This window comes from Anolis sagrei, chromosome 3 (assembly GCF_037176765.1).
Source record: "Anolis sagrei isolate rAnoSag1 chromosome 3, rAnoSag1.mat, whole genome shotgun sequence".
NCBI classification, from domain to species: Eukaryota; Metazoa; Chordata; class Lepidosauria; order Squamata; family Dactyloidae; genus Anolis; species Anolis sagrei.
The window spans coordinates 175,492,999-175,512,966 of NC_090023.1; the positions used below are offsets into that span (position 1 = coordinate 175,492,999).

General features: G+C 44.5%; 1 protein-coding gene across 3 annotated transcripts in view; it reads right to left on the bottom strand.

Annotated features, from left to right (window-relative positions):
- The window catches only part of PALD1 (phosphatase domain containing paladin 1), a 220,233-nt gene that overhangs the window by 179,149 nt on the left and 21,116 nt on the right, over positions 1–19,968 (bottom strand). The window contains exon 1 of one of the 3 annotated variants that reach the window (XM_067465696.1): positions 11,704–12,157. The exons of the other annotated variants lie outside the window; for them this stretch is intronic. The gene's annotated coding sequence lies outside the window, so the exon portion shown is untranslated. Of the gene's footprint in view, positions 1–11,703; positions 12,158–19,968 lie in introns of those variants that run through there. 3 annotated transcript variants of the gene reach the window in all.

Consider the following 19,968-nt stretch of genomic DNA (forward strand, 5'->3'; position numbering starts at 1 on the left):
AAAAACACTGGAAAACACAACAAAAGAGACTTTAAAAGCAACCCCTCCCCCAAAATACATTACAACGCATGCGCAAAAACACACACACACATATATATATATGTGTGTGTGTGTGTGTGCTTTTGCGAATTTATATTTGTGTGCTCCCGGCACCCGAAGAGGCAGGGTTGGTCGGAGCCTCCGGCTGCGGGATCGGAGGCAGCAGTATGGGTGTCGGCATCGGGGCGGCTTCCATCCTTATCGGGAGCGGCACCGGCTCCTGGGTCCGGGTGATGGGCGGGGGCGAGAGGAGAGGCAGCGCAGAAGTGGGAGGTGCTTGAGACGCCGGCTCCGGGACCGGCGCATGCGCGGCTCGCGGGGTCGAAGTCGCGACCGCCGTAAAGGGAGCCGGAGCCTGTTGCCCGTCCTCCGCTTGGCCGCCAGGAGTCGAGAGCGGCGCGGGCTCGCGGTCGGGGCCCAAGGGCCTTCCCGCTCTTTCCAGAGGGCTCCTTCCCTGGAGGGAGGTGTGGGCGCCATTTTGAGAGGCCTTAGACTTGGGCCTTTTGGACTTTTTCTTTGCCGCGGCCAGCGAAGGTAAGTCCTGGCGCTCCATTGTTCGCCCCGGAGTAACAGGCGGCAGCAAGGCCCTTTCGTAGAGGGCCGCTCGAAGCCTCGAGACCCTGTTCTTCCTCGTTTGAGGAGTGAACGAGGAACAGATAGCGCACGCCTGAGTCAGATGGGCTTCGCCCAAGCAGGTGAGGCAAAGGGAATGCCCGTCCGTATCCGGTAGAATATTCGGGCACTTACTGCACTTCTTAAAAGAAGTGGTAGTAGCCATAGTTGTGGCTTGAGAATAATCGGAGGCCGGTCCGGGGTCAGAGCACCTTAATCAGTCCAACGAGCGTCAAATCGAGGGGCTAAGCAGAAGAGTCGTCAAAATCAGTCCAAGTCAAATTGTCTGTAGATCAGTCAGGAGTTTGAAAAGATCGAAATTCGAAGGTTCTCTCTAGCTATGCACACGCGAAGCGGATTAAGAGAACTGTTGGCTAGCCCCGCCTTTGGGGTATATATACTCGGGAGGAGGGGGGGCGGGTCTAGCTGGGGCTAAGATGTTCTTTTACTTTCTAGAAGGTTCCGGAAGTTGCACTGCGCAAGCGCAAGAATACCAAATGTACAATCCACAGGGACTACGACAGGAAAAACACATATACACAGACTGGGCCACAGCAACGCGTGGCAGGGACAGCTAGTCTATATAAATAAAAATGTAATGTTCATTTGTGGGATTGACAGAACTCAAAACCACTAGACGAATTGACACCAAATTTGGACACAAGACACCTAATAATCCAATGTATGTCCTTCATTCAAAAAATTATAATTTTGTCATTTGGGAGTTGTAGTTGCTGGGATTTATAGTTCACCCACAATCAAAGAACATTCTGAACCCCACCAACGATGGAATTGAACCAAACTTGGCACACAGTTCTCCCATGACCAACAGAAAATACTGGAAGGGTTTGGTGGGCGGTGTCCTTTGGATTTGGAGTTGTAGTTCATCTACATCCAGAGATCACTGTGGACTCAAAACAATGATGGAACTGGACCAAACTCTACAAGAATAATCAATATGCCCAAATGTGAACACTGGTGGAGTTTGGGGAAAATAGAATCTTGACATTTGGGAGTTGTAGTTGCTGGGATTTATAGTTCACCTACAATCACAGAGCATTCTGAGCCCCGCCAACGATAGAATTGGGCCAAACCTCCCACACAGAACCCCCATGTGGGCCACAGCAACGCGTGGCAGGGGACGACTAGTAAATAAATGAATGTTATTTCACTCAGGGAGCCCCCGGTGGTGCAGTGGGTTAAATCACTAAGCTGCTAAACTTGTTGAAAGGACACAGGTTTGAATCTGGGGAGCGGCATGGGATTCCGCTATCAGCCCCAGGTTCTGCCAACCTAACAGTTCGAAAACATGCAAATGTGAGTAGATCAATAGGTTCTACTCCGGCAGGAAGGTCATGGCGCTCAATGCAGTCATGCTGGGAGGTGTTAACTGGTGGTGGCGCAGTGGGTTAAACCACTGAGCTGCTAAACTTGTTGACCGAAAGGTCACAGGTTCGAATCTGGGGAGCGGTGTGAGCTTCCACTGTCAGCCCCAGCTTCTGCCAACCTAAGGTAAAGGTAAAGGTTTTCCCTGACATTAAGTCCAGTTGTGTCTGACTCTGGGCGTTGGTGCTCATCTCCATTTCTAAGCCAAAGAGCCGGCATTGTCCTTAGACACCTCCAAGATCATGTGGCCGGCATGACTGTATGGAGCGCTGTTACCTTCCCGCCGGAGCGGTACCTATTGATCTACTCACATTTTCATGTTTTCGAACTGCTAGGTTGGCAGTAGCTGGGGCTAACAGCAGAAGCTCACGCCTCTTCCCGGATTTGAACCTGCGACCTTTTGGTCAACAAGTTTAGCAGTTCAGCAGTTTAACCCACTGCGCCACTGGGGGCTCCCAACCTAGCAGTTCAAAAACATGCAAATGTGAGTAGATCAATAGATTCCGCTCCGGCAGGAAGGTCATGGCACTCCACGCAGTCATGCTGGCCACATGACCTTGGAGGTGTCTATGGACAACGCCGGCTCTTTGGCTTAGAAATGGAGATGAGCACCAACCCCCAGAGTCGGACACAACTGGACTTAATGTCAGAAGAAAACCTTTACCTTTACTATATTACTCAGCCATGGAAATCCACCATGGTCCGATCACAAATTATCTCAGTCTCAAAGCAAGGCAAAGGCAAATCCTTTCCAAATACATCTAACCAAGAAAACCCATGATGGAGTTGCCATAAGTTGGAAATGACTTAAAGGCACACAACAACAACAACAACAACAACAACAACAACAACAACAGTAGCAGCAGCAGCAGCAGCAGCAACAATGGACAAGCAAACAGTTCCCCATTCCTTGAGACACAGTAAATATAGGTAGTGAGTAGAAGTCCAGATGCCATATACACAGGGGCGGCTCAACCCATTACGCAAAGTAAGCATTTGCAGTATAGTTGATTTTGCCCAGGAGCGCTCTTGAGGCGCTCTTGGGGGGAAATAGACCTGGACATATGCGAGTTGTAGTTACTGGGATGTATAGTTCACATCCAATCAAAGAGCATTCCGAACTCCACCAATGATGGAATTGAACCAAATATGGCACACAGAACTCCCACGATGAACAGAAAATATATATCAGTGATTAGTTGGGGGGGGGGGGGGGTAAAATACTGTTTGCTTACCGTTGAAAATTACCTAGGGCTGCCTCTGCATATACAGGAAGAAAGCAACGGACCTAACTAGAACTGGGTTGTTTTTGTTCAACACCATATATCTCACTCACCCTCTCCAAGTGCAGGGATGCGTGTATGTCACTTGTCAAACTATGACAAAGCCATGGATTCCAAATAGTTTTCTTGAAAGAAATACTCAAGAGGTGGTTTGCGATCTTCTTCCTCTGAAATATCCAGCAGCATGTAGTATGTGTTGGTGGTCTCCCCGCAAGTACTAACTGGGTCTCACCCTGCTTAGATTCCAAGACCAGACAGGATCTGGTGACTGCAGGGACAGGGAAGTTCTCATCTTTCCTCTGCAATCTCCCTGCATTGTCCCATTGACCCTGGGAAGAATGCCAATCGGTTGGGTGAGGGGATGTGTTCACTCTTCCTGGAGAAGAACAACTGAGCAGCAGGCTCGGGCACCGAACACAGAGAGTTGCAGCCAAGGCCTCTAAAGGGCATATGGAGTCCATGGGCTGCCTGCTTGTGCCCTACCCATGAAACTGTTCCCTTGCCAAGTTCAAGCCATGGAAGAGAGACTAGAGAGATGACCTCTTTCATGCCTCTGACTAAGTAGATTTTGATTCACATGCATTTATGGCACAATATTTATTACTTTTACAGCTATTCCCTTTCTACGCACACAAGACAGGTTTAAAACTTCACAGTAAAAAGTTATATTCCAAAGATTGCACCTTGAATATTTTTGCTTTCCTGCAGGATGAAAGCATACTCTAATGGCAATAAAAATGGATGCAGAATTTCAACTTAAGTCTACTTTTTAAAATGTTAAGCAAAATGTCATACGAGAAGTTTTGTTTCTATCCCTTTGACCAGAAAGTGAAAATATTTTTGCCTCGGCAGTACACATTGGGTTTTTGCAGTACACATTGAGTTTTGGAGTTGGGTGCCATCTCTACGCAGATGACACACAACTCTACTATTCTTTTCCACCTAATTCCAAGGAGGCCTCTCGGGTGCTAGACGAGTGCCTGGCTGCTGTGTCCATCTGGATGAGGACGAACAAGCTGAAGATCAATCCCGACAAGACAGAGGTCCTCCTGGTCGATCGTAAACCAGATCGGGGTATAGGGTGGCAACCTGTGTTGGACGGGGTTACACTCCCCCTGAATCCACAGGTCCGTAGCTTGGGAGTCCTCCTGGACTCATCGCTCACGCTTGAGGCTCAGGCGTCGGCGGTGGCCGGGAGGGCTTTTGCACAACTGAGACTTGTGCGCCAGCTACGACCGTACCTCGCTAAGGCTGATCTGGCCGGGGTGGTCCACGCCTTAGTCACCTCCAGACTGGATTACTGCAATGCGCTCTACGTGGGGCTGCCCTTGAAAACGGCTCGGAAACTCCAATTGGTCCAACGGGCAGCAGCCAGAATGTTAACTGGGGCCCACTACAGAGAGAGGTCAACCCTCCTGTTTAAGGAGCTCCACTGGCTGCCGTTTATTTTCTGAGCCCAATTTAAGGTGCAGGTGCTTACCTACAAAGCCCTGAACGGTTTGGGACCACCCTATCTGCGTGACCGTATCGTTGCCTACGAACCCACACATTCACTCCGGTCATCTGGAGAGACCCTGCTCGTGATCCCGCCCGCGTCACAAGCGCGCTTGGTGGGGACACGAGACAGGGCCTTCTCTGTGGTGGCCCCCCACCTCTGGAATGCCCTCCCAAAAGACCTCAGACAAGCCCCTACATTGGCAGTCTTCAGAAAGAATTTGAAAACCTGGCTGTTCCAATGTGCCTTTTCAGACTAGGAACCCCAGTACCAAATCCCAGAAGCACTTTAGTTAGAACCAAGATCACCGCACTTATATTATAATCCCATATCCCTCCGACACATCAGCACTTTTAATCCTGTACCCCTACTCTGGCCGGCTAAGTTTTAATAATGTCTTGTTGTACTGCTATTGTTATTGTTCTTGCTTAACTGTTTTATTTGCTAGGTACTGTATTGTTGTATTGTGTGGGCTTCGGCCTGTTGTAAGCCGCATCAAATCCCTTGGGAGATGCTAGCGGGGTACAAATAAAGTTATAATAATAATAATAATAATAATAATAATAATTTTTTCTCTCTTTTCCCTAGCTATATTTCAATGTTTTGATAACTGCTAGGCTTGCAAGAAGCCAGAAGATGCACACAAGATGAAGGATATAAATCAAAGGAACTTGCTGCATGGGATGTTTTCTGAATCTGGCATGAGAAAGAATGAAACTAAGGTTGTTGTAGGTTTTTTCGGGCTATATGGCCATGTTCTAGAGGCATTCTCTCCTGACGTTTCGCCTGCATCTATGGCAAGCATTTTCAAGCAGAAGGGAAAGAGAGTTTCATCTATGCTGATGATCGTGCCATTACCACTCAAGCAGGGAGCTTTGAGATGGTTGAAAAGAAGCTATCCGAAGCTCTACTACCTATTACAGGGAAAACCAACTGATCCCTAATCCATCTAAAACAGACATGAGCCTTTCACCTTAAGAACAGAGAAGCATCCCGAGCTCTGAGGATTACCTGGGAAGGAATCCCACTGGTGCATTGCAAAACACCCAAATACCTGGGAGTCACTTTGGACCGTGCTCTGACCTACAAGAAGAACTGCCTGAACATCAAGCAAAAAGTGGGCGCTAGAAACAACATCATACGAAAGCTGACTGGCACAACCTGGGGATCACAACCAGACACAGTGAAGACATCTGCCCTTGCGCTATGCTACTCTGCTGCCGAGTACGAATGCCCAGTGTGGAACACATCTCACCACACTAAAACAGTGGATGTGGCTCTTAATGAGACATGCCGCATTATCACAGGGTGTCTGCGCCCCACACCACTGGAGAAATTACACTGCTTAGCCGGTATTTCACCACCTGACATCCGCCGGGAAGTAGCAGACAATAGTGAAAGGACCAAGGCAGAGACATCTCCAGCTCATCCCCTGTTTGGGTATCAGCCAGCACGTCAACGACTTAAATCTAGACATAGTTTTCTAAGATCTACAGAGACACTTGCTGGAACACTTCAGCAAGCGAGAGTCCAAAAGTGGCAGGCCCAAACCCAGCACCTCAATCCATGGGTGATACCAGATGAGAGACTCCCCCCTGGGCACACAGAAGACTGGGCGACTTGGAAGGCGCTGACCAGACTGCGCTCTGGCACCACGAGATGCAGAGCCAATCTTAAGAAATTGGGCTACAGGGTGGAGTCCACGGCATGCGAATGCGGAGAAGAACAAACCACTAACCACCTGCTGCAATGCCCCCTCAGCCCTGCCACATGCACAATGGAGGACCTTCTTGCGGCAACACCAGAGGCACTCCAAGTGGCCAGATACTGGTCAAAGGACATTTAACCAACTACCAAGTTTGCAAAATCTATGTTTTTTTTTAATCTGTGTGTTTGTTTTGTTCTGTTAGAAATGTAATAAATGGTATGGTTGCTGATGACATGATAAATAAGTAAATAAATAAATTCTCAAGCATCCTGAGGATGCTTGCCATAGATGCAGGCGAAACGTCAGGAGAGAATGCCTCTAGAACATGGCCATATAGTCCGAAAAAACTTACAACAACCCAGTGATTCCAGCCATGAAAGCCTTCGACAATACATTGAACATCTCTACGGGGAGAAACTATTCTAAGAAAATGAGGATACTTGCCACATAGATGCAGGCAAAACGTCAGGAGAGAATGCCTCTAGAACATGGCCATATAGTCCGAAAAAACCTACAACAACCCAGTGATTCCGGCCATGAAAGCCTTCGACAATACATTGAACATCTCTATGGGGAGAAACTGTTCTAAGAAAATGAGGATGCTTGTCATAGATGCAGGCGAAATGTCAGGAGAGAATGCCTCTAGAACATGGCCATATAGTCCGAAAAAAACCTACAACAACCCAGTGATTCCGGCCATGAAAGCCTTCGACAATATATTGAACATCTCTACGGGGAGAAACTGTTCCAAGAAAATGAGGATGCTTGCCATAGATGCAGGCGAAACGTCAGGAGAGAATGCCTCTAGAACATGGCCATATAGCCTGAAAAAAGGCAACAATAACCCAGTGATTCCGGCCATGAAAGTCTTCAACAATACATTGAACATCTCTACGGGGAGAAATTGTTCCAAGAAAATGAGGATGCTTGTCATAGATGCAGGCGAAATGTCAGGAGAGAATGCCTCTAGAACATGGCCATATAGCCCGAAAAAAGCCAACAACAACCCAGTGATTCCGGCCATGAAAGCCTTCGACAATATATTGAGCATCTCTACAGGGAGAAACTGTTCCAAGAAAATGAGGATGCTTGCCATAGATGCAGGCGAAACGTCAGGAGAGAATGCCTCTAGAACATGGCCATATAGCCCGAAAAAACCTACAACAACCCAGTGATTCTGGCCATGAAAGCCTTCGAAAATACAATGAAACTAAGGTTTGAATTCAAATGTGACTTGGAAATACATTCTGTTGCCCTTCAGGGTTGCAATCCGCAGGCTTAAATACAGGGTGAATATAAGAGCTAAACAAAAGTACGGGTAGCATGAGTAATATACAGTCTACCTATAATTCCACTGGCATTTTTATTGTACAAAAATGAAAATTACATTACCCAGAATCCCATCCCAATATTTAAAAAAGAAACAAATAAACAAACAGCTGTGACCTCTCTCAACTGCAGAAGGAATCATTTTCCAGGCCACACACAAAAAAAATCCAAAGTACATAACTCCCTATCAAATATCAAGATTTCTATCAGTGTAACACTGAACAAGTTTGAATGTTTGTGTGTGTCTACTCCAGGTTTTTTCTCAATTTCAGATAACCAATTGAACAGGAGTATACAGGAGGATGTGGGAGTCCACGGTGGCACAGTAGGTTAAAGTACTGAGCTACTGAGCTTGTTGATCGAAAGGTCGCAAATTCGAATCCGGGGAGCAGCGTGAGCTTCCACTGTCAGCCCCAGCTTCTGCCAACCTAGCAGTTCGAAGACATGCAAAATGTGAGTAGATCAATAGGTACCGCTCCGGCGGGAAGGTATCAGCGCTCCATGCAGTCATGCTGGCCACATGACCTTGGAGGTGTATACGGACAACGCCGGCTCTTCGGCTTAGAAATGGAGATGAGCACCACACCCAAGTCGGATACAACTGGACTTCATGCCAGGGAAAACTTTTACCTTTACTATACACGAGGATAAACTACAATTCCTTCTCAACCAGTTCTTAATAATAATCTATATAAATAAAAATGTAATGCTCGTTTGTGGGATAACAGAACTCAAAAACTACTGGACAAATTGACACCAAATTTGGACACAAGACACCTAACAACCCAATGTATGTCCTTCACTCAAAAAAATGGATTTTGTCATTTGGGAGTTGTACTTGCTGGGATTTATAGTTCACCTACAACCAAAGAACATTCTGAACTCCACCAACGATGGAATTGAACCAAACTTGGCACGGAGTTCTCCCATGACCAACAGAAAATACTGGAAGGGTTTGGTGGGCATTGACCTTGAGTTTGGGAGTTGTAGTTCCCCTACACCCACAGAGAGCACTGTGGACTCAAACAATGATGGATCTGGACCAAATTTGGCACAAATACTCAATATGCCAATATGTGAACACTGGTGGAGTTTGGGGGAAATGGACCTTGGCATTTGGGAGTTGTAGTTGCTGGGATTTATAGTTCACCTACAATCAAAGAGCATTCTGAAGCCCATAAACGATACAATTGAGGCAAACTTCCCACACAGAACCCTTATGACAATAGAAAATACTTAAGGCCATCCAGTCCAACTACCTTCACCAGGGCAAGAAAACACAATCAAATACTGTTTACCCACAAGCATAAAGAAATTACATATATTAGAACCCAACGCTTTCTCATTACTTTGTTTTCCAGATCACCAGTCTGGGCCACAGCAACTCGTGGCAGGGGACAGCTAATAATAATAATAATAATAATAATAATAATAATAATAATGCTTTATTTATACCCCGCCACCATCTCCCCAAAGGACTCGGAGCGGCTTACACGAGGCCAAGCCCAACAACACATCAATAAAACAAGAAAGCAAGAAACAAAACAATACAATTTGCTGAGTGGGCTGGACTACAACTTCCACCTTCCCTAGTAAGTATGGCTTCTGGAGTACACTCAATTTAGGGAAGCCTATCCTACAACTGGAGCTCCCGGTGGCGCAGTGGGTTAAAGCACTGAGCTGCTGAGCTTGTTGATCGAAAGGTCGCAGGTTTGATTCTGGGGAGCGGCGTGAGCTTCCGCTGTCAGCCCTAGCTTCTGCCAAACTAGCAGTTCGAAAACATGCAAATGTGAGTAGATCAATAGGTACCGCTCCAGCAGGAAGGTAACGGCGCTCCATGCAGTCATGCCGGCCACATGACCTTGGAGGTGTCTACGGACAACGCTGGCTCTTCAGCTTAGAAATGGAGATGAGCACCACACCCCAAAGTCAGACACGACTGGACATAATGTCAGGGGAGAACCTTTATCTTTACTATACAGGAGGATAAACTACAATTCCTTCTCAACCAGTTCTTAATAATAATCTATATAAATAAAAATGTAATGCTCGTTTGTGGGATAACAGAACTCAAAAACTACTGGACAAATTGACACCAAATTTGGACACAAGACACCTAACAACCCAATGTATGTCCTTCACTCAAAAAAAAAGATTTTGTCATTTGGGAGTTGTAGTTGCTGGGATTTATAGTTCACCTACAACCAAAGAACATTCTGAACTCCACCAACGATGGAATTGAACCAAACTTGGCACAGAGTTCTCCCATGACCAACAGAAAATACTGGAAGGGTTTGGTGGGCATTGACCTTGAGTTTGGGAGTTGTAGTTCACCTACAGCCACAGAGAGCACTGTGGACTCAAACAATGATGGATCTGGACCAAACTTGGCACAAATACTCAATATGCCAATATGTGAACACTGGTGGATTTTGGGGGAAATGGACCTTGGCATTTGGGAGTTGTAGTTGCTGGGGTTTATAGTTCACCTACAATCACAGAGCATTTTGAACCCCACCAACAATAGAATTAGGCCAAACCTCCCACAAAGAACACAGCAATGCGTGGCAGGGGACGGCTAGTAATGATAATAATAATAATAATAATAATAATAATAATAAATCTTTATTTATACCCCCCCACCATCTCCCCAAGGGACTCGGAGAGGCTTACACGAGGCCAAGCCCAACAACACATCAATAAAACAAGAAAGCAATAAACAAAACAATACAATTTGCTGAGTGGGCTAGACTACAACTTCCATACTCCCCTAGTAAGTATGACTTCTGGAGCACACTCAATTTAGGGAAGCCTATCCTACAACTGGAGCCCCCAGTGGCGCAGTGGGTTAAAGCACTGAGCTGCTGAGCTTGTTGATCGAAAGGTCGCAGGTTTGATTCTGGGGAGCGGCGTGAGCTTCCACTGTCAGCCCTAGCTTCTGCCAACCTAGCAGTTCGAAAACATGCAAATGTGAGTAGATCAATAGGTACCGCTCCGGCGGGAAGGTAACGGCGCTCCATGCAGTCATGCCGGCCACATGACCTTGGAGGTGTCTACGGACAACGCTGGCTCTTCGGCTTAGAAATGGAGATGAGCACCACACCCCAAAGTCAGACACGACTGGACTTCATGTCAGGGAAAAATCTTTCTCTTTACTATACAGGAGGATAAACTACAATTCCTTCTCAACCAGTTCTTAATAATAATAATAATAATAATAATAATAAATCTTTATTTATACCCCGCCACCATCTCCCCAAGGGACTCGGAGAGGCTTACACGAGGCCAAGCCCAACAACACATCAATAAAACAAGAAAGCAATTTGCTGGGTGGGCTGGACTACAACTTCCACCATCGCTAGTAAGTATGGCTTCTGGAGTACACTCAATTTAGGGAAGCTTATCCTACAACTATATCTAGGATCTGTCAGAATGTGGAGTCATGTGCTCGAATCCAGCAAAAACCTGCACAGAGAACTGCAATCTTCCTGCACCATTTCCTCAATATCAAGCGCATCACATTCACCAGCATTCAGACAGCATGCAAAATACGAGACCCTCCAAAGCTTGCATTACAAAAACAAAAATATACAAGAGCTGTTGAAACACTTCGGATTCATAATCTACTGATCTGGAAAATGCGGCCCCTCCCAAAAAATGGCCACAGAAAGTAATGAAGCGAAGGAATCGGAAACCTGAAATAAGGGACAGAACCCCGTTTCAAGATGGGAAACCTAAATAAAGAGGTTTCTACAAAAAAAAGTCCTACAAGAAATGCCTTTTTGTCCATTGCAGTGTGAAAGAGATAGCACAGCATCAAAGCAGATGATGGAATAGAGCTGTGAAGGTACCTGATTTCAAGTGGCAGGGCTGGACATCCAGGATCCCTTCAAGTGAACTGAAGAACGTTGAATGGAAGGAGAAAACAATCAGAATCTCAGGGCTTCAAAAACATGCCAGCCAACTTTTCAGCCTGTTCTTCCTTCTCCTTGCCAATTCTCAGACATGCCATCAAGGACTTGCTGCTTCTGCTACTTCGGTGACGAAGCAGTTAAACCCATCTTCTTCCTTTTTTTAAAGAGCAGCGGGTGGGGAAGAAGAAAAGTGGAGAGAAGCAAGCAAGCGATGTCGGCCGCAGAAGCAGAGACTGTAGCACTTTGTTTTCATGAGATCAAATCCCAGCCATTGCCAACAAAAACAGGACCAGCAGAGAGCAACGGGGGCTTGCACTCTCCGAGCGGAACAGCCTGGATGTCTGTGCGCTGAAAAGGATGTGGGGGTGGACTTTCAAGAGAGAGGGCCAGCTCCGTGGGCTTCTCTACCAATGGAAAGCTCGGGACTCCTGGCAACAGAAGCCACACGCGCTAGGAGAGACTCCAGGCCGAGTATATATAGATAATGAAAAAGGAACAGGAAAGCACAGGAATCCAGCCGCTTGCCTGAGAGCTTCCCTGGCACTGTCTAGAAATGCTGCCATCTCAGCACTTTCCAGGCATCACTTTTGGCCTCACTGTCTGTTTTCATGTTTTACTCTTTCTTCAGGGGGACTGCCTCAAAAGCATCCAACAAACTACCCTACATACTCATGTATAAGTCTAGAAATCAAAGTCAAAACATCAACCCAAAACAACTCTCAATATATCCACTAGGCTTGGGCGATCAAGAAAAAAATTGGTTCTAAACTCGTTTCGTTTCTAGGGTGCGCTAGCGTTTCTAAATTCTGAGGACTTCCGAAATTTAAGATTTCAAAATTTCCGAAATTTCGTAAATTACGAATCGATTCGTTAATGGCGGACGCGATTGCGCAATATTTATTTATTATTTATTTATTTACTATTCTTGTATACCGCTGTATCTCAAGCCCGAGAGCGACTCACAGCGGTTTCCAGACAGCAAACAACAAAGGCAGTAAAAAACAGCAATAATTAATATATCATAACAGTTAAATTACACATTTCCATTACAAGCTAATAAACAAACATCAATACACAGTTATCCCAAAAACCCACCCCCAATCGTCTCATCATCCAAGCGTGATCCAAGTTCGACGTCCATTGTTCCGTTCCTATGTTCAAATTACCAGAAATGCACTGAATTACTCAATATGCTAAAAAAACCTCCAAATGGGACAGGGGGAACTTCTGAAGCTTCCCTCTCCCTCTGTTGTTGACTGTTGGTGTGATAAAACAAACAACAACTATATTCTGCACCTATTCTGCATTGGTTAGACCACATCTGGAATATTGTGTCTAATTCTGGGCACCACAATTCAAGAGAGATATTGACAAGCTGGAATGTGTCCAGAGGAGGGCGACTAAAATGATCAAGGGTCTGGAGAACAAGCCCTATGAGGAGCGGCTTAGGGAACTGGGCATGTTTAGCCTGAAGAAGAGAAGGCTGAGAGGAGATATGATAGCCATGTATAAATATGTGAGAGGAAGCCACAGGGAGGAGGGAGCAAGCTTGTTTTCTGCTTCCTTGGAGACTAGGACGCGGAACAATGGCTTCAAACTACAAGAGAGGAGATTCCATCTGAACATTAGGAAGAACTTCCTGATTGTGAGAGCCGTTCAGCAGTGGAACTCTCTGCCCCGGAGTGTGGTGGAGGCTCTTTCTTTGGAAGCTTTTAAGCAGAGGCTGGATGGCCATTTGTCAGGGGTGATTTGAATGCAATATTCCTGCTTCTTGGCAGAGGGTTGGACTGGATGGCCCATGAGGTCTCTTCCAACTCTTTGATTCTATGATTCTATGATATTATATTATATTATTATAATATTACTATATTATATTGTTGTATATTATATTATTATATTATATTATTGTATATTATATTATAATTATATTATTATATTATATATATTATATTATATTATTATATTATTGTATATTATATATTATTATATTATAATATAATATATTATTATTATATTATATTTATATTATATTATGTTATTGTATATTATATTATATTTATATTATATTATGTTATTGTATTATTATATTATATTATTATATTATATTACTTTATATTATATTATGTTATTGTATATTATATTATATTATTATATTATATTACTTTATATTATAATATATTATATTATATATATAATATTATAATATGTGATATTATAATATATATTATATTATATTATACAATTATAATATAATAATATAGTAATAAAATATATAATATAATAATATAATATATACAATACTATAATATAATAGTATTATAATAATATAATATATATATATATTATAATATTATTATATTATATATTATGTTATAGTATTGTATATTAGAGTGATGCAAGAAGAAGCATGAGGAAAGAGGAGGGAAGCAGCAGAGCAAAGGGACCGGAAGTGGGCTAAATGCGAGATTGTAAAACTTGCACCAGACATACGAAAATAATTACGAAATAATTACGAAAATTGAAAAATTGTTTCAATTCTTAATTACTCCTCACACTATTCCTGCATGGTTCGATATTGGATCGTAAGCTAATTTAAATACGAATTAATAACGAATTACGAAATTAACGAACTGGATCGCCCAAGCCTAGTATCCATGGGTCAGTGTGAAAACATCCCCTTCTCTGAGTAGAGTGGCAGAGGGTAAGAGCTTGGTCCATCCCAGGAAAACCTAAAACAACTACTTCTTTCTGCTATATGCCACTTCTAGGACTTCATCAGACAGACAAGAAGGAAGCAGGGGAAAGTGTTGGGAAGAACGAGTGTGCCATCACACCCAGATCCTATAAAAATAAAACTAAGATATGCTTCTCTCTTTGTCTGGGCGGACCGCGGGGGTCTTTCTTTAGAAGCTTGAGATTCCCAGCAATTGAGGCTACTACAGGTTTTGAACACCAAAACAGAATATTTAGTTCTCAAAGTCCTCGTAGACTTGGCACAGCTTGTCAAAGTTACAAACAAAACAGTCAATTGGTGAAACCATAGAGATAATCTTCCTTTTTTATTCAGTTAAAAGGTAAAGGTAGTCCCCTGACATTAAGTCCAGTCATGTCTGACTCTGGGGTGTGGTGCTCATCTCCATTTCTAAGCCAAAGAACCAGCGTTGTCCGTAGACACCTCCAAAGTCATGTGGCCGACATGACTGCATGGAGCGCCGTTACCTTCCCGCCGGAGCGGTACCTATTGATCTACTCATGTTTTCGAACTGCTAGGTTGGCAGAAGCTAGGGCGGACAGCGGAAGCTCACGCCGCTCCCCGGAATCGAACCTGCGACCTTTCAATCAACAAGCTCAGCAGCTCAGTGCTTTAACCCACTGCGCCACCGGGGGCTCCATTTTATTCAGTTAGTCTTCCCCAAAAGGTAGAAAATATCCTGGGATCCTTTCACCCTAACCCTGAGCTGCTATGGTTAGAAAAACAGGTTTTTCCCTATCTATAGCTCAAGATTAGCTTTGGAGATGAAGTACTGCTCAATAATATTCAATAACTTTTCTATATCTCAATTGATATCTACAACTCAATTGCTATCTATCTCAATTTGTTTCTTTATCTATATAACTCAATCTACTCAATCGATTTTTTCAGAGCTACCTAGCTTACCAACAGCACATCTGAAGCTTTCTTTCTCTACTGAAGGAGGCAGGGGAGATTCCAAAATGGAAATCTCATCCCTTGGAAAAAGGGCAGTCTCTAGACCCAAAGAGATACTTTTCTAAACCAATAACTGCAGAGGGCCTGCAGTCTGGCTTTGCAGACTCTGATACTGTTTAACTTCCAGGGTGCTGCTGGGTCTTTAGCAGCCCTGGGGAAATGCAAAAGAATGCTATCCCATGCAGCTAAAAGGTAAAGCAAACCATGCTCCTGGAAGACGGAACAGCGAGAAAAACATATTATCCTGTTCTCTCCCAGAAGACACCACATTTGGAGACATCTTCATTTCACTTTCCTGCTTTATATATGCTGAGGACCTTGGCCTAACAACCCAAGCAAAAGACTTTGAAACAGTTGATATCCAACTTACTAATGCCTTGAAAGATCTCTCCAGCTACTACAAAAATATCCAGCTGAAGCCTAAACCTACCAAGACACAAGTGTGTGCATTCCACCTACACAACCGTGAAGCCAACAGGAAATTGAAAGTCACCTGCGAAGGTCAAGAGCTTGAACATTGTTTCCATCCTAAATATCTCAATGTCACTTTAGATCGAACACAAGCATATAGGAAACATTGCTTGAACACCAAACACTAAGTAGCTGCACGCAATAACATCCTGCGGAAACTTACTGGCAGCACATGGGGTGCAGACCCAAAATTAGTAAGAACATCAGCCCTAGCCTTGTCTTACACAACTGCCGAGTATGTCTGCCCTGTTTGGCATAGGTCAGCCCATGCCAAGCAGGTGAACATAGCATTGAATGAAAGATGCAGAATAATTACAGGATGTCTTAAACCTCCACCTGTTGATAAACTCTACAAGCTAGCTGGCATTGCCCCCCCCCCCCCCGATGTGCGACAGGAAGTTGCTGCTAAATGTGAGAGAAATAAGGTTGAACACTGTGAAAGCCATCCACTACATGGCTACCAGCCTCCTCCCAGTAGACTCAAATCAAGGCAGGCCCGTATCCAGGATTTTGATTCGGAGGGGGGGGGGCTGAGTTTGATTTGGGGGGGGAGGCTGAGTCTGAGCGAAAGAGGGTCTACCCTAGCAAACCTTTTGTATTGTTACCCCAATACCCCCATGCATATGGGATATATTGAGTATGGTGATCAGATCATGATATGAATAAACATAACAGTTTAAATAATGCACCAGTAAGGCCTTCTCGCAGACCACCATGAGAATTTCGGGGGGTGGCTGAAGCCCCCAAGCCCCCCCCCCCCCCCCCCCCCGGCTACATGCCTGAATCAAGGAAAAGCTTTATGAGAACTACCACTCCTCTTGGCGTCCCCGCAGCAACAGCAAGCGTATCCCTCTGGGCAGCTAGACCAGGAAATCCCAACTGGATCGCCCCCCATGAGGGTCTTCTTCCAGGGGCAAACCAAGGATGAGCAACTTGGAAGTCCCTGAACAGACTCAGAAGTGGAGTGGGCAGATCAAAAGACAACCTGGCAAAATGGCACTACCTAAAAGAATCCCACACCTTGTGTGACTGTGGAGCAGAACAGACAACTCCACATCTGTATGCCTGTCCACTATGCCCTGCCTCATGTACAAAGGAAGAATTGTTGGAGGCTACAGACAATGCCATTGCTGTTGCCCGTTTTTGGTCAAAAGATATTTAGCCACCTGCGCGCCTTCTATTTTTATTGGTTTTATACTAATTTATGCAATGGTTTTGATATGAAATAAATAAAATAAACTTTCCCAAATCCTGAGAAGGGAGTCTTCTCTCCCTTGTAGCAAGCTTGCAGGATGGAGTACCACGAGGGGCCACCAGGCAGAACGGGTCATGCATCATGAGAAAGCCTCTGTGGAATTCTGTTTTGCCAGCATGCAAAAATAGAGAAAACATGGGGAAAACATCCATGTGATGAGGTCCCTTGTCTTTTTGAATGCCTGGGCAGGGAAATGGTGGCTGCTGGCCCAAGGTGGTAGTGGCATTGCCCTCTCGACTTATTCACAGGTCATATCAAAATCCGTTAAAGCGCTGAGCTGCTGAGCTTGTTGATCGAAAGATCGCAGGTTCGATTCCGGGGAGCGGCGTGAGCTTCCGCTGTCAGCCCTAGCTTCTGCCAACCTAGCAGTTTGAAAACATGCAAATGTGAGTAGATCAATAGGTACCGCTCCAGCGGGAAGGTAACAGCGCTCCATGCAGTCATGCCGGCCACATGACTTTGGAGGTGTCTACGGACAACGCTGGCTCTTCGGCTTAGAAATGGAGATGAGCACCACACCCCAGAGTCAGACATGACTGGACTTAATGTCAGGGGACAACCTTTACCTTTACCTATCAAAATCCTTAATTTTACCCTAAACTTGTACCCAACTTAGCAGTTTGAAAACATGCAAATGTGAGATGGGATGGGCAAATAAACCTACAATAGTGGGCATTGACCAAACCCTTCCAGTTGTTTTGGAGTTGTAGTTCACCTACATAGAGAGAGCACTGTGGACTCAAACAATGATAAATCTGGACCAAACTTGGCACGGATACTCAATATGCCCAAATATGAACACTGGTGGAGTTTAGGGAAAATAAACCTGGACATTTGGGAGTTATAGTTGCTGGGATTTATAGTTCACCTACAATCAAAGAGCATACTGAACCTCAATAATGATAGAATTGGGCCAAACTTCGACTGGAAGATAACAGCGCTCCATGCAGTTATGCCAGTTACATGACCTAGGAGGCGTCTATGGACAATGCAGACTCCTCAGCTTAGAAATGGAGAAGAGCACCTCTCCCAGAGCTGGAGATGAAAGTGGAAGCCTCTGCTTTTATCTCTGAGTTAGTGTTTCATTGTGTTTCAAAGAAATTGAATGTTTAGGTTCTTGTGGGTTTTTTCGGGCTATAGGGCCATGTTCTAGAGGCATTTCTCCTGACGTTTCGCCTGCATCTATGGCAAGCATCCTCAGAGGTAGTGAGGTCTGTTGGAATAAGGACAATGGGTTTACATATCTGTGGAATGGCTGGGGTGGGGCAGAGCTCTTCCCTGGTGGAGCTAGGTGTGAATGTTTCAACTGACCACCTTCATTAGCATTTGAAGGCCTGGCTGAGTCTGGGAAAATCTTTCGTTGAGAGGTGTGAAGATGTGCCTGGTTGTTTCCTCTCTGCTGTTTTGCTGTTGTAATTTTAGAGTTTTTTAATACTGGTAGCCAGATTTTGTTCATTTTCATGGTCTCTTCCTTTCTGTTGAAATCGTCCACATGCTTGTGGATATATAAACCCATTGTCCTTATTCCAACAGACCTCACTACCTCTGAGGATGCTTGCCATAGATGCAGGCGAAATGTCAGGAGAAATGCCTCTAGAACATGGCCCTATAGCCCAAAAAAACCCACAAGAACCTAGTGATTCCAGCCATGAAAGCCTTCGACAATAAATTGAATGTCTGCCTGTGTCTGTGTATATGCTGGAATCTGCTCTAAGTCCCCTCGGGGAGATAGGTCAGAATACAAATAAAGTGTTATTATATATTATTATCATGCATATTTTCATTCAGAAGAACCACTGTTTAATAGAATTTACCCGCTAGGAAGCATGCAACTTACAACTTGAAATGGATAGCACGGGACGATAGGGAAAGTTTCTTTTGTGCTTTGTGACGGAATGGCATCCCACATGGGGCCTAGATTTCTAAATAAAGAACTGGCAAGAACAAAAAAATTACACACAGAAGTTATTCTTACTGCTGGAGGAAAGGCAAATCGGCAAAACAAAAACAAAATAAAAAATAGGGGGAAAAGTCAATTGCTTCTCAGTTTCTTGAAATAGAGGGTGATCTTCAAATGATTTAACTTCCAACAAATCACAAGAATAAATCACTTCTGTTTCACTTGAATGTAATTTATTAGGATGGACCATTGTTGTCTGATATCAATTAGATGCAAATAAATTTGCTTCAGTCATATTCTGTTGTTGTTGTTGTTGTTGTTGTTGTTGTTATTTTGACACAAAAACACAGTATGTCACAGCAAATGAGATCTATATGCTGGATTTCATATCACAAAATCACAAGTCGAACACTTCCCAAGCGTCTAGGACGGTGTGATGTATTTTCGGATGATGCGTGCAGATCAGTGTTGGGAATCAGCCTGTGTTTGTGTTTCAGGATCCTGATGTGGGAAATGATGAGAGAAATGATGGTGCCGAGGCTGAGGTACAAGATGGAGATGGTTTGGTCAATGATTTTCATACAATGACAGAGAGGGCCCAGTGCAAAGGGCAGTTTCTCATGAGAATCTCCCTGCTGGGCCTAGCAATGATGGTTCACTCCCTCTCTCTGAGAGTTCTCAAGATTTGGGTTTGGAAAACAATCTGACACCTGGGAATTTTAATGAGCAGCCAGATAGGGAGCTGAACAATAAGCGGCTGTAGATTAGCCAGGATCGACAGCAAACTCAGTATTTACGTCGCTCTGAAAGGCTTCGCCTGATAAAGAGAAAATGTGGGGGAAAGCGAAACCAATTTCTGAGTTTCGG